The sequence below is a fragment of the Myotis brandtii genome, unplaced genomic scaffold (genome assembly GCF_000412655.1).
Source record: "Myotis brandtii unplaced genomic scaffold, ASM41265v1 scaffold179, whole genome shotgun sequence".
In the NCBI taxonomy this organism is placed as follows: Eukaryota; Metazoa; Chordata; class Mammalia; order Chiroptera; family Vespertilionidae; genus Myotis; species Myotis brandtii.
In genome coordinates this window covers 6,314,569-6,327,541 of record NW_005356635.1, presented here as the reverse complement: position 1 = coordinate 6,327,541, position 12,973 = coordinate 6,314,569, and positions in this window count along the sequence as shown.

The window sequence follows — 12,973 nt, the reverse complement described above, 5'->3', positions numbered from 1 at the left end:
TTACACTGTGACAATGCTAATGAGGTTTCTTGGCACCTCCTGATGGAGTGCCTTTTTTCCTCTAGTGCAGTGGTTCCCAAATTTATTTGGCCTACCGCCCCCTTTCCAGAAAAAATATTACTCAGCCCTTGGAAATTAATTTTTTTTAAATTTTAATAGCAGTTACTCATCGCCCCCAAATGCACCTGTGGCCATCACCACCCCCCTGGATCGCTGCAGCGCCCACCGGGGGGCGGTAGCGCCCACTTTGGGAATCACTGCTCTTGTGTTTTGAGCAAAGAGCATCAACAAAGTCTCATCATTAAATTTTTCCCCCAGGGACATAGAAGCAACCTAAAATCATTTTTACTAGAGTCCTTGCGACGATAAGGAAAAGAGTAACATTTTTGGTTGAATATTTATTGAGCACCTCTGTGCCGCATGGTTCTAAGAGCTGAGGAGAGATCATTGAACAAGACAGTCCAAAATCATGGTACTTGTGGAGTTTACATTCTACTATAGGGAAGACTAACAATAAAAAAATGAATAAGTAAAACATATAGCTTATCAGGTAGTGATAAGTGTGAATAAAATAAATCAGGAAAGGACATGAGGATATCATTTTAAAAAGGGTGGTCAGGGAAGACCTTACTGAGAAGGTGACATTTGAGCAAAGATCTGAAGGAAGTGGAGGGTGTCAACCATGCAGAGAATTTGAGAAAAAGTATTACAAGCAGTGAGAACAGCAAGTGTGCCAAAGCCCTGAAGTAGAAGTGAGCCACAACAAAAAGACCACTGCGGCTGGAGCCAGGTGAGGGAGGGGAAGAATAGTAATATCTGAAATTAGTTTTGAGTAGAAAAATGACTTGATATGTTAAAAGGCTCACTCTGGCTGCTGTGTTGTGAATAGGTTGTAAGGGTATGTGTGAAAGAAAGGAGGTGAGTTTCGAAGCCATTTCAACAATCCAGCCTTACAATGAATGATAGCGAATCAGACAATGATGGCAGTAGCAGAGATGGTGAGATACAGCTGGATCCTGTATGCATTTTGAAGACAGAGCCAAGTATGTGGTGACAGATCAGATTGAATGAAGAAAGAAGAGAGGAGTCAAATATGACTATGTAGTTTGGGGCCTGAGCAACTGGAAGAATGCAGTTGTCATTAACTGAAATGAGCAAAGCAGTGAATTAAGTAGGTTTGGGAGGGGGAGATGAGGTGGTCAGTTTTAGGCATCCCACATTTTGAGATAACCTATTAGAAATCCAAGTGGATATGCCAATTAGGCAGTTGGATACACAAATATGAAGTTCAGAGAAGAGGTCTGCGATGGAGTATTTAAATGGTATTTAAAGCCATAAAACACTGTGGAAATGAGTATGGGCAGAAAAGAGGTCTGAAGACTAAATCCTAGGCAGTTCAATAAATTGAGTTTTGGGAAATGAGGGAGCTGGGAACTGATCAGTGAGTAGGAAGAAAAACCAGGAGCTTATCCTGGAAGTCCAGTTTCTAGTTGAGGAGGAAGTGATCGACTGAGTGAAACGCTGCCTATTGAGCAAGTAATACGGGAGACCTGAGCACTGGCTACTGGATTTAGCAATGTGAAGGTCACTAATGACCTTGAAAAAAGGAGCTATAGTGGTGGGATAGACATGAGAGTCCAGCTGGAGTGGGATCATGAGAGAATGGGAAGAGAGGAATTGGAGACAGAGGGAAATAACCTTTTTGGAAAGTTTTGCTATAAAGGAGAGCAGAGGAAGGGGACAATAGCTGGAGGGAAAGTGGGAGTCAAGGTGAAACATTTAATGAGAAAAATTATAGCGTGTTTGTATACTGATAGCAATGTTTTTATTGGGGTGGGGCAGGGATGTGGGGATTGACAACCTGAGAGAGATAGATGATAGATGATGATAGATAGATAGATAGGTAGGTAGGTAGGTAGGTAGATAGATAGATAGAGAATGGCTGAAACAGTGAGTGCCCTTGAGTAAGTGAGAAGGGTTGGGAGTGTGTGCAGAAATGGAGGAGCTGGCCTTAGACAGCAGCGTGGGCTGTTCAGTCCTAGTAACAGAAGGGAAGACAGAGCATATGGGAAAGGAGGTAGTGGAAACTTCTGATTGCTTCTGCTTTTTTCAGTGAAAGAAAGTTTATCAGCAGAGAGAGTGAGAAGATAGGGAGAGGGTATTAGAGGTCTGGAGAGAGAAGAGAACGTATGAAACAGTTGCCTAAAAAAGTTGTATGGTGAATGATCTAGAGAAATGTGGCAGGATTAATAGTAGGCACTGAAGTCCCCCATGAGGTCATGAATTCATAGTGAGACTGGGAAGCATTGTCGAGTGTTCAAGTTCAGCTGCAGAGGTAGAGAGAAAGCTGGAATAAACCTGGGACTTTTCCAGGCAAATACCATGAAGAGAGAGGGGTGAAGGAATCAAGAATATATGTAATGGAGTGATTATAATAATAGACTGTGGGACTTAATCTGAATAAGGACATGTGAGAATGTGAGGAACAGCAAAAAAGAGGGTTGGATTTGCAGATTGTCACAGTGTGGTTTTGGGCAGCAGAGAGAGAAAGAACTGGAAAGATAAAATTCAGTGATTAAGAAGTGGGATCTTCAAATTTGAGATTAAGATGTTTTATGAATTGGTGAAGACAAAGTCTAAAGGTAAGTTATAGGTTGAATTGTGTTCTCAAAATTCATATGTTGAATCCCTAATCCCCATAACCTCAGAATGTGACTATATTCGGAGATAGGGCCTTTAAAGGAGTGATTAAGTTAAAATGAGGCTGTTAGGGTGGGACCTAATCCAACCTGACTGGTATCCTTATAAGAAGAAATTTGAAAACACAGAGAGCTACTGGGGATTCCTGTGTACAGAGGAAAAACCATAGGAGGACACAACAAGAAGGTGGCCACCTTCAAGCCAAGGAGAGAAATCTCAAGAGAAACCAAACCTGCTGACATCTTGATCTTGTTTTTATAGCTTCCATTACTGTGAGAAATAAATTTCTGTTGTTTCAGTGACCTACTCTGTAGTATTAGTTATGGCAGCCCTAAAACACTGATACAAGGTGTAACCATGATTGTGACTGGCTGAGTGAGGTAGGGTGGATGCAAGAGGATTGGAGGAAAGGAACTGACAGAGCTGGGTATTGGAATGACTACTTAGAATGAGTATTAAAACCAACAATTATGACAATGGTAGTTTTGGAGAGAATGGCTACACTTAGAGAGTCAGGTGCTGAACTCTTCAAGAAATAAAAGGAAGTAACCTCGAGATGGAGTGAACTGAGGGTGGGAGATGACAGCAATATAAACCAGTAGTGAAATTTATAGTCTCTTCTGCCAATACTCAACCATCTCCTCTCTCATCAACTTTGAAGCAAAGCTAGTCACAATACTGAAAATGTTTGATTTGGCTTTCAGTTTTCCTCACCTTGAAATTTCTTGTCATAGTAATTCTAACAGGTCTGAAATGATGAGAAAGGGGGAGAAGAGGTTGATCTCTCAAGAGGATAATTGGCTACCAAGAAACCCAGAAGCAATGCGTTTTACTAAACATATTTGCAAGCTTCTGAGAGGGTGTAATTGAGATTTCATGGAGTTTTATTGCTAATAGTTTGTTCTTTGGAGGGAAGTAACTAAGAATACCTTTTGTTAAAGTTCATGTGGAGGGAATCACTGAGCATTTCCCATCCTGTATTAATGATTAATGTATTACATTGTAGCTTCCAGAAATTTTCAGTGTCAGTGAGGTGAGCTGTCACTGCCAATCAGCACCTCCCTCAAACTAATTATGATAAATTGACATCTTTTGTACTGGAAGCTTTCAGATTCATTGAAAACAAACGAAAAGCATTCTCACATGACATGAAGGTGAAGGCATTATTAACCTCATTTTGAATGTGGGGAGAAAATGGATCCAAGAAAAAAAATTTAAAACTTGCCCAGGAATTAGAAGTTAAGCCCAAGACGTTCATATTCTTTGGACTCTTCCACTATGTTCACCCTTGCCTGATAAACTGTTATGCATAAACACTCTCTTCTTCATTGCAAATATTTATTAAGTGTGGGTATTCTGATTCCTACAGTGTTATTTTGAAGACACACTGGTTTTGGTGGGAGAGATATACAGTCGGCTGTTAGCTAGATAGATTACTGATGTCTTCTGTGAAGACGGGGTTGGGGAAGAGCAACATGCATGGCTAGTATTCCTCAGTCTTGGTCACACTCCAAAAGATGTTGCTGGTGATGTTTTCATGACACAGGTAGTTATGAAGGAAGACTGTTTAGTAAGGGTGACAGAAGAGAATAAAGAAGAGATGACAAGCTGGAAACCTTGATAAAACTGTGAAAAGGGGAAGTAAGCAATTTCCTTGTCTTTGGTTATCGCATTAACAAAAATATCTAATGAATTCTTCCTGGGCAACTAAAAATTTTGCTTAATTTCATTCTTAAGAAAACTCTTTTTTAACATGCCTGCTTAAAAAAAAATTGTACTCATTAAAAGCACTTCTGAAGTCATTTGTCTCCAGTAAATTCCCAATTTTCTTGCCAAGGAATTCTTACTAAATCAGGATTTTCTTGCTAGTCCTCCAGGAACCGGGAAGAGTCACTGGGTTTATGCTCATTGGCTGTCCCTGGCCTTGGCTTCCCATTCTCTCTAGCAGAGCTGAGGAAATCCGCAGGATGCCTGCTATCAGTAGACAAGGTGACTCAGGAGGAAACACTCCACTTAAAATAGTCTTGGTGTGCAGTCTCTGAGTCACTTTAAAATCAGAGTTAAAATATGATCCTGGAATTAATCCACAGATGATGGGAAGTGGAGAAAAAGGAAGTATCTAAAAGAAATTTACCAAAATGTTTGCCACAAAGACAAAAGTTTGAATGCAGCAAAAGCTAACATTCAGAGAGAAATTTCACCCAAGGAGTTCAGTGGGTGAACTGTGATTTACTCCACTGACCATGGGCATAAAGTGGTGGTCATGGTTCAATCTAGGTACCCACTGGGAGTGCATATTTCCTTAAAAACACATTAGAAAAGCAACAGTAGAACAGCTGTGTAAACAGAAATGGGCCATTAGGGTGAAGAATCCTTGATTTTTGTGTTTAAAATTCTTTCTCTAGAATTATCTGGCCCCAAATGTCTATAGTGCCACTAGACTTTAGGTCCATCTCCAACTAATGGTAACCATCTAGCATTTTGTCTACTGAGAGAAGGGAAGGAACATACAACTCATATTCAAAGCTCCTCAAGCAATAGTCCATATTAGGAATAGACTTGTCTTGCCTGCCTTTTATTCCCTTCTCCCTGGCTCCAAGCCCTCCAGAGTCCATTTATTTATTCCAGCTCTTCACAGTGAAGGACCGAGAAGCTGCATTCCATCATTGATTCTTTAAATGTGTTTTGGACAATTATTACCTAGCAGGGAGGCAAATGAGCCATTTCTTGCCCCCAAGATGCTATGCTTAAAGTCTAGTTGGGGAAATAGAAAAGTTCAGCTAAAAGTTTGTAATACGAAATGTTGAATCCTCAATAGATTTAAGCATAGGCTTTGTGAAAGTACAGCAGGCACAGGAACCTTGAATAGAGCTGGGGTTTATGGGAGATTGCTTGGAAAGGTGGGGACAGAACTAGTCATGGCAACTAGCTGGGCAAACTGAGACTCAAGCAAAGTTAAATGTTTACTGATACATAAGTGCAATGTATGACACTTGATTGTTTGGAAAACAATACGTTGAAATACATTTTGGGGACAATTAGAAAAACATGAAAATAGATAATATTGGAAGGTTGTTTTTAATTTATTTTGGGTGTAATAACGGTATAGTTATAAAGGAAGTTGTTCTAATTTTTAGGAGATATATACACCTGAAATGCATTTAGCAAATGGTTTAACAAAAATCTGAAATCTGAAATGATTTAGCAGGAGGAGGAGGAGATGGGGAGGGAGAAGAAGTATGGATGTAAGATAGATTGATAAATGAAGCAAATGTGACAACCTGTTAACAATTGTTTAATTCAACCTGGATGTTCATTTCTCTAGAATTATCTACTAGTTTTTCTACTTTCCTGAATTTTTGAACTTTTTCATTAAAAATAGTTGAAAAAGTGCCCGGCTGGCATGGCTCAGGGGTTGAGCGTCGGCCTATGAACCAGAGGGTCATGGTTCGATTCCAGATCAGGACATATGCCCAGGTTGCAGGCTGGGTGTGGGGCATACAGGAGGAAGCCAATCAATTATTCTCTCTCATCATTGATGTTTCTATCTCTGCCTTCCTCTCTGAAATTAATTTTAAAAATATACATATATTTTTAAAAAAGTAGTTGAAAAAGATTACTCGGTAGACATTCAGTTGTATATTCACCAACAGTACCTAACATTCAGAGGGTGATTTCATTTTGGGAATTCAAAGTGGAAAATAAATGCTCTGCCCAAATAACTTCATCGGGCTGCACAGAGAACTGAGTTGGGAAAAAGTGGCCACTCTGCAGCTTGGGACCAGTGGAGCTGGCTGCGTCTGGCTACAAAGTGGGATACAAGGAATGTAATTGGGAGGATGGCTGAGGAAGGAGCCCAGAGCTCAAAAGGTCCTGTGTATGTCAGGCTAAAGAGTTTGGACTTTATCCTGAGGAAGTCAGAGCCACTTAAAAGTGGATAGCATTTTGATATCACTTCATACCTGTTAGAATGGCTATCATCAATAAATCAACAAACAAGTGTTAGAGAGGATGTGGAAAAAAGAAACCCTCATACACTGTTGGTGGGCATGTAGACTAGTGCAGCCACTGTGGAATACAGTATGGAGGTTCCTCAAAAATTAAAAATGGAACTGCCTTATGGCTCAGAGATTCTACTTCTGGGAATTTATCCAAAGAAACCCAAAACACTAATTTGAAAGACTACCCCTATGTTCATTGCAGCATTATTTACAATAGCCAATATTTGGATACTTGGAAGCATCCCAAATGTCTATCAGTAGGTGAGTGGATAAAAAAGCTGTGGTACATTTACACAATGGAATACTGCTGGCCATAAAAAAGAAGGAAATCTTATCCTTTGTGACAGCATGGATGGACCTGGAGAATATTATGCTAAGTGAAATAAGCCAGTCAGAGAAAGGCAAGTACCATACAACTTTACTCATATGTGGAATCTAATGAACAAAATGAACTAACAAGAAAAATAGAGACAGACTCATAGAGAGCAGACTGACAGCTGTTGGGAGGGTGTTGGGGGGCTGGGTAGAAAGGGTGAAGGGCTTGAGCGAAAAAGAAAAAAGGAGAAAAAACTCATGGACACTGACAACAGTGTGGTGATTGCCGGGGGAAGTGGAGGAGGGTATGAGGGGACAAATGGTGATGGAAGAAGACTTGACTTGGGGTGGTGAACACACAATACTGTGTACAGATGATGTGTTGTGTAATTGTGCAATTGAAACCTGTATAATTTTGTTAACCAGAGTCACCCCAATACATTCAATAAAAAGGAAAAAAAAGAATGGATAGAATTTTAAGGCTCATTCTGGTTTCAGTTTGAAGGATGGATCAGAGTTTGAAAGGTCTGTAACTAAGAGATCACTCCAGAGACAATTGTAGTAATTCCACTATATATAAAGAAGGCCGAATGCTGGTGAGGATGAAGAACAACAGAAATTCTCATTTGTTGCTGGTGGGAATGGAAAATGGCCCAGTCGCTCTGGAAAACAGTTTGGCAGCCTTGTACAAAGTTAAATATACACATTCCATATGTTGGAATTATGCCAGAGGTGCCTAATAGTTAAGACCAATTAAAGCACAGAGGCCTTGTTGTCAATTCATCGGACTGTCCAAGGCCACTCTGCACCTAGGCTAAGATACTATACACAGTTGCAAGGCCACAGCAATCTCACGGTAAGCTGTGTCCTTCTATAGCCAAATGCTTGATGTCACTGTTGGCAACTAGCCTTCTTTGTCTCTGGAATTACTGACTAGCTAGTGTGAGAAGCAGAGGTGGTAGGACAGAGAATGTAGCTCCTATGTGTGCAGGAAAGAGGAGAGCTCAGATGGAGCTGAAAGCTGGTACTGCCATGATGTAAGGCTAAGAGCTCATAGAGAGCTCAGGTATAGCTACCATATTAACCAGAGTGCTGGGCAGGAGAGACTGGAGAAGATGCTGAGCCAGAGAGCTTAGGTACCGCTACAATGTGAGGTGGTGAGTCTAGGGGGCAGCATGCGGCTGCTCAGATAATAGCTGTGGGTGCAGAGATTAATGCTACTATGTGGGGCAATTATGTTAACCAGCCAGTGTCTGGATGCCTGCCTGTATGGACTTTGCTGTAAAGAACTGTTTTGTCTAATGGCTATGTAGTCACTGGCTTCTGCAATATAGATTCATTCTTATATGCCCACAACCTCTCATGGCTTCTCTGTCTAAGACCTGACATCCAAGGAGGTCCAGCCCCAGGGAGGGGGGCTTGGGCCTCACACCTGTTACTACTGAGCAAAGGATAAAGGAGGAACTTGGACTAAGTTCCCAACAGTTAGTACAGTGGGCAGGGTTCGAGAAGGAACCTGCCCTGACGTAGTCGGGAAGAATTTAGAGGAATACATGACTCAGCAGCAGTGCTCGTGCAGGGCTCTAGCTCTGTCTCTGACACCATACAACCTAGCAATCCCACTCCTAATTATTTACTTAAGAAAAATGAAAACATAACTCTACAAAGACCTTTACAGAAATGTTTATATTCACCAAAAATTGGAAGTATTAACTGATAGATAAATAAATCGTACATTTATAAATGGGATGTTATGTAATGAAAATGGAAGGAACTATTGATATTAGAACATGAGTGAATCTTGAAAGACTTATGTTTAGTGAAAGAAGGCAGACTTCATACTATATATGATTTTATTGCTATGATGTGCTGAAAAAGACAGAGCTATTGGTATAGAAATCAGATCAGTGATTACCAGGGGCTGGGGTGAGGGAGAGTTGACTACAAAGGGCCACAAATAACTTTCTGGGGTGGCAGAAATACTGTATACAGTATTTTTATTGTGGTGGTGATTAGACAACAGTATACATTTGTCAAAACTAAACCTTCAAAGTGTGAATTTCACTGTACAGAAATTTTATCTCAATACAGCTCATTTCAAAAAAAGGAGGGGAAGGTAAGAGGGGGTTTGGGGGCTGGATGAGAAGATGAAGAGATTAAGAAGTATTAACTGGTAAATTCAAAATAATCAAGTAAAGTACAGCCTAGAGAACTTAGTCAATAATATTGCAATAACTATGTATGGTGTTAGATGGGTGCTAGCCTTATCAGGGGCTTAATAAGTTATATAAATGACTGATCACTAGGTTGTATACCTGAACCTAATATCATATTGAATGTCAACTGTAACTGAAATTTTTTTTTAAAAGTGGGAAGAAAAAGAATAATAGGATTTACAATTTACTGGATAGAGAATAGGGGGAGGAAAACTAAAAGATGTTTTGATGATTAAGAAAACAGGCATACTAGTCAATGAAAGAAAAATAGCACATGATCTCACTCATTTATGGATAATAAAGACCATTATAAACTGATGAACAAAAATAGATACAGAGGCAGAGCAGCATCGAACAGACTGTCAAACTATACAAAAATAGATACAGAGGCAGAGCAGCATTAAACAGACTGTCAAACTACAGTAGGAAGGCTGGGGAGGGTTGGGGGGGTAAGAGATCAACCAAAGGACTTGTATGCATGCATATAAGTATAACCAATGGACACAAGACCCTGGGGGGGAGGGGAGGCTGAGGGAAGGTCAAGGGGAAAACAAAAAGGAGACATACGTACTACTCTTTGTAATACTTTAAGCACTAAAACAAAATTAAAAAAAAAAGAAAGAAAACAGGCATACTGCCCTAGCCAGTTTGGCTCAGTGGATAGAGTCTTGGCCTGTAGACAAAGGGTCCCAGGTTTGATTCTGGTCAAGGACATGTACCTTGGTTGCAGGCTCCTCCCTGGCCTGGGCCCTGGTCAGGGCTCATGCAGGAGGCAGCTAGGAAGGAAGGAAGGAAGGAAGGAAGGAAGGAAGGAAGGAAGGAAGGAAGGAAGGAAGGAAGGAAGGAAGGAAGGAAGGAAGGAAGGAAGGAAGGAAGGAAGGAAGGAAGGAAGGAAGGAAGGAAGGAAGGAAGGAAGGAAGGAAGGAAGGAAGGAAGGAAGGAAGGAAGGAAGGAAGGAAGGAAGGAAGGAAGGAAGGAAGGAAGGAAGGAAGGAAAGAAGAAGGGAAACAGGAATACCAAAAAAAGTGGCAATGGCAAAAGATAGCACATGATACAGTCATTTAACTGAGGAAGTGAAATGCTGAATCAAGTTATATCTGGGAGTAGTTCAGAATACACTCAAATATTTTCATCTGTTTTTATGGTATTATTTTAGTGGCCATTTTGTCACTATATGAGGAAATGTTATTAACTTTTAAACGTGTATAATGGATTCTCAAAAAGAAATTTTACTCTGGGGACATACAGAGGAATTTTGTGTGTGTGTATATGTGCATGGGCATGCCTGTCTCAAATAAACTGATGATAATCTTCCTTGGGATATGTTTTTCACTGATTTTACATGTTCTTTAAGCAATTAAAATATATGCAAAATGATTTCTTAATTCTAATTAATAAAAAATATTTCACTTAAAAAATGAAGAATGCCTATAATAAGGTGGCAGCGCTAGGCATGCAGATAGTTTGGAGAGAATTTAAGAAGGTAGGTTCTTTTCCAGGAAGTAATTTTTCAGGTAAGATATGCTTGCACATGAGCATATCGGCCAACCAAATAAAAATACTATTACAGTATTTGTGGAGAGAAAAGACTGGAAAAAATTTAATTCCCCATTAATAGGAAGCTGATTAAACATATTATGACATATCTACATAATATGGAATGAAATAAAGCTATGTGTGCTGATATGAATTGATTGATGAGTTCAAAAAACACTATTCAGAATATTACTATTTATGTAACAAAAAAGGTGTATACATACACTCCTATAGGCATAGAATATCTCCAGAAGATTATGACAAGAAGCTGTTCTATCTGCCAGGGTCCATTCAGGAGACAGAAATCACACAATAATTTGCATAGTGAAGGTTTAATATAAAGAATAATCCTATCTAATAAAAGAGAAACATGCAAATTAACCATCCCTCCGCTATGCTCAAGCCACACCCACAAGCCATGCCCACAAGCCAATCAGGAGCGAGTATGCAAATTAACCCAACCAAGCTGGTGGCTGCCATGGAGCTGGAGCAAGCAGGGGGCTTGGGTTGCCCCCGGTGATGGAGGAAGCCAAGCTTCCGCCTGCCCTTGCCGGCCCTTGGCTCTGCTCAAGGCTACAAAGTTTCAATTATAGAAGATAAATAAATCCCAGAAAAAGAAAAAAGAAAAAAAGGAGAGGCTGGGAGCTTGGGTCACCAGGGGCTGTGGCCAGCCTGAAAACGGCCTCAAGCCCCTCACTCAGGCTGGCCACACCCCCATGGGGTGAGGGTCCCCGCTGGGGGGCTTGGCCAGCCTGCAAACAGCCATCAGCCCCTCACCCAGGCTGTCCAGGCACCCCAGTGGGGACCCCACCCTGAAGGGGGTGTGGCCAGCCTGAAAACAGCCCTCAGCCCCTCACCCAGACTGGCCAGGCATCCCAGCGGGACCCCCACCCTGATCCGGGACACCCTTCAGGGCAAACCAGCCGGCTCCCACCCGTGCACCAGGCCTCTATCCTATATAATCAAAGGTTAATAATCAAATTGACCCTAACAGCAGAATGACAGGGAATGACTGGGAATGACTGGTCACTATGACACACACTGACCACCAGGGGCAGATACTCAATGCAGGAGCTGCCCCCTGGTGGTCAGTGTGCTCCCACAGGGGGAGCTCTGCTCAGCCACAAGCCAGGCTGATGGCTGCCAGCACAGTGGTGGTGGCGGGAGCCTCTCCCACCTCCTCAGCAGCGCTAAGGATGTCCGACTGCAGCTTAGGCCTGGTCCCCGCTGGCAAGTGGACATCCCCCAAGGGCTCCCGGGCTGCCAGAGGGATGTCTGACTGCCAGCTTAGGCCTGATGCCCCAGGGAGTGGGCCTAAGCCAGCAGGTGGACATCCCCCCAGTGGTCCCAGACTGGGAGAGGGCACAGGCCAGGCTGAGGGACGCCCCCAAGTGCACAAATTTTTGTGCACTGGGCTTCTAGTTATTTATTAAGTGGGAATAAGAGACCTCTGATGAATACCCTAATGCTGAGAAAGAGTATCCAAGGAAGGCATGGACTTGGAAGGCAGGGCTCCTCAAAGCTGAGCCCAGACCTCCTTGGAGAGGAGGCAGCCCCTGAATGATGTAATGTTTTGCTGGGTTACCTCATGTCAGAGTTGGTCCATGGGTTACAGGCTGGGAGTCACAGACAAGGACTGACAAGCAGAAAATTCCACAAAGGAACCAGGAGTCTGAGGCTAGCAGGAATCACTTGTTGAGGCTGTTGATGAAATTCACTGGGAAATTGCCGATGGAGAGTGCTGTGGAACCTGAAGGGAAGCTGGCTGGTCCACAAATTGCAGTCCTTGGGACACTGCCAGGAAGCTGGTGACAGGGGTGTTTCTGAGCTGGCCCTGGGGAAACCACCTGGGGCATCCATGGAACTTGCTAGGGTGAGCTTCATCATTTTCTCTCCCACACACCCACCCAGCACCACAGGAACAAGAACAGAAAGCGAACCAGAAGCAGGAAGAGAAGCCCATTTTTCCTCTGAAGTCCCTAGCAAGGTTCAACATCATGTCAGCTGACAAAGAAAATGTTTCATTATCAGAAGCAGAGAAACGAACTAGGGATTTGTGGCGGAAAGGCTATCTACACTAATAAAAAAGAAACATGGTAATTAGCATACGACCGCTACCCTTCCCATTGGCTAATCAGCATATCCTTATGCAAATTAACTGTCAGCCAAGATGGCGGCCGGCAGCCATGCACTGAAGCAAACAGG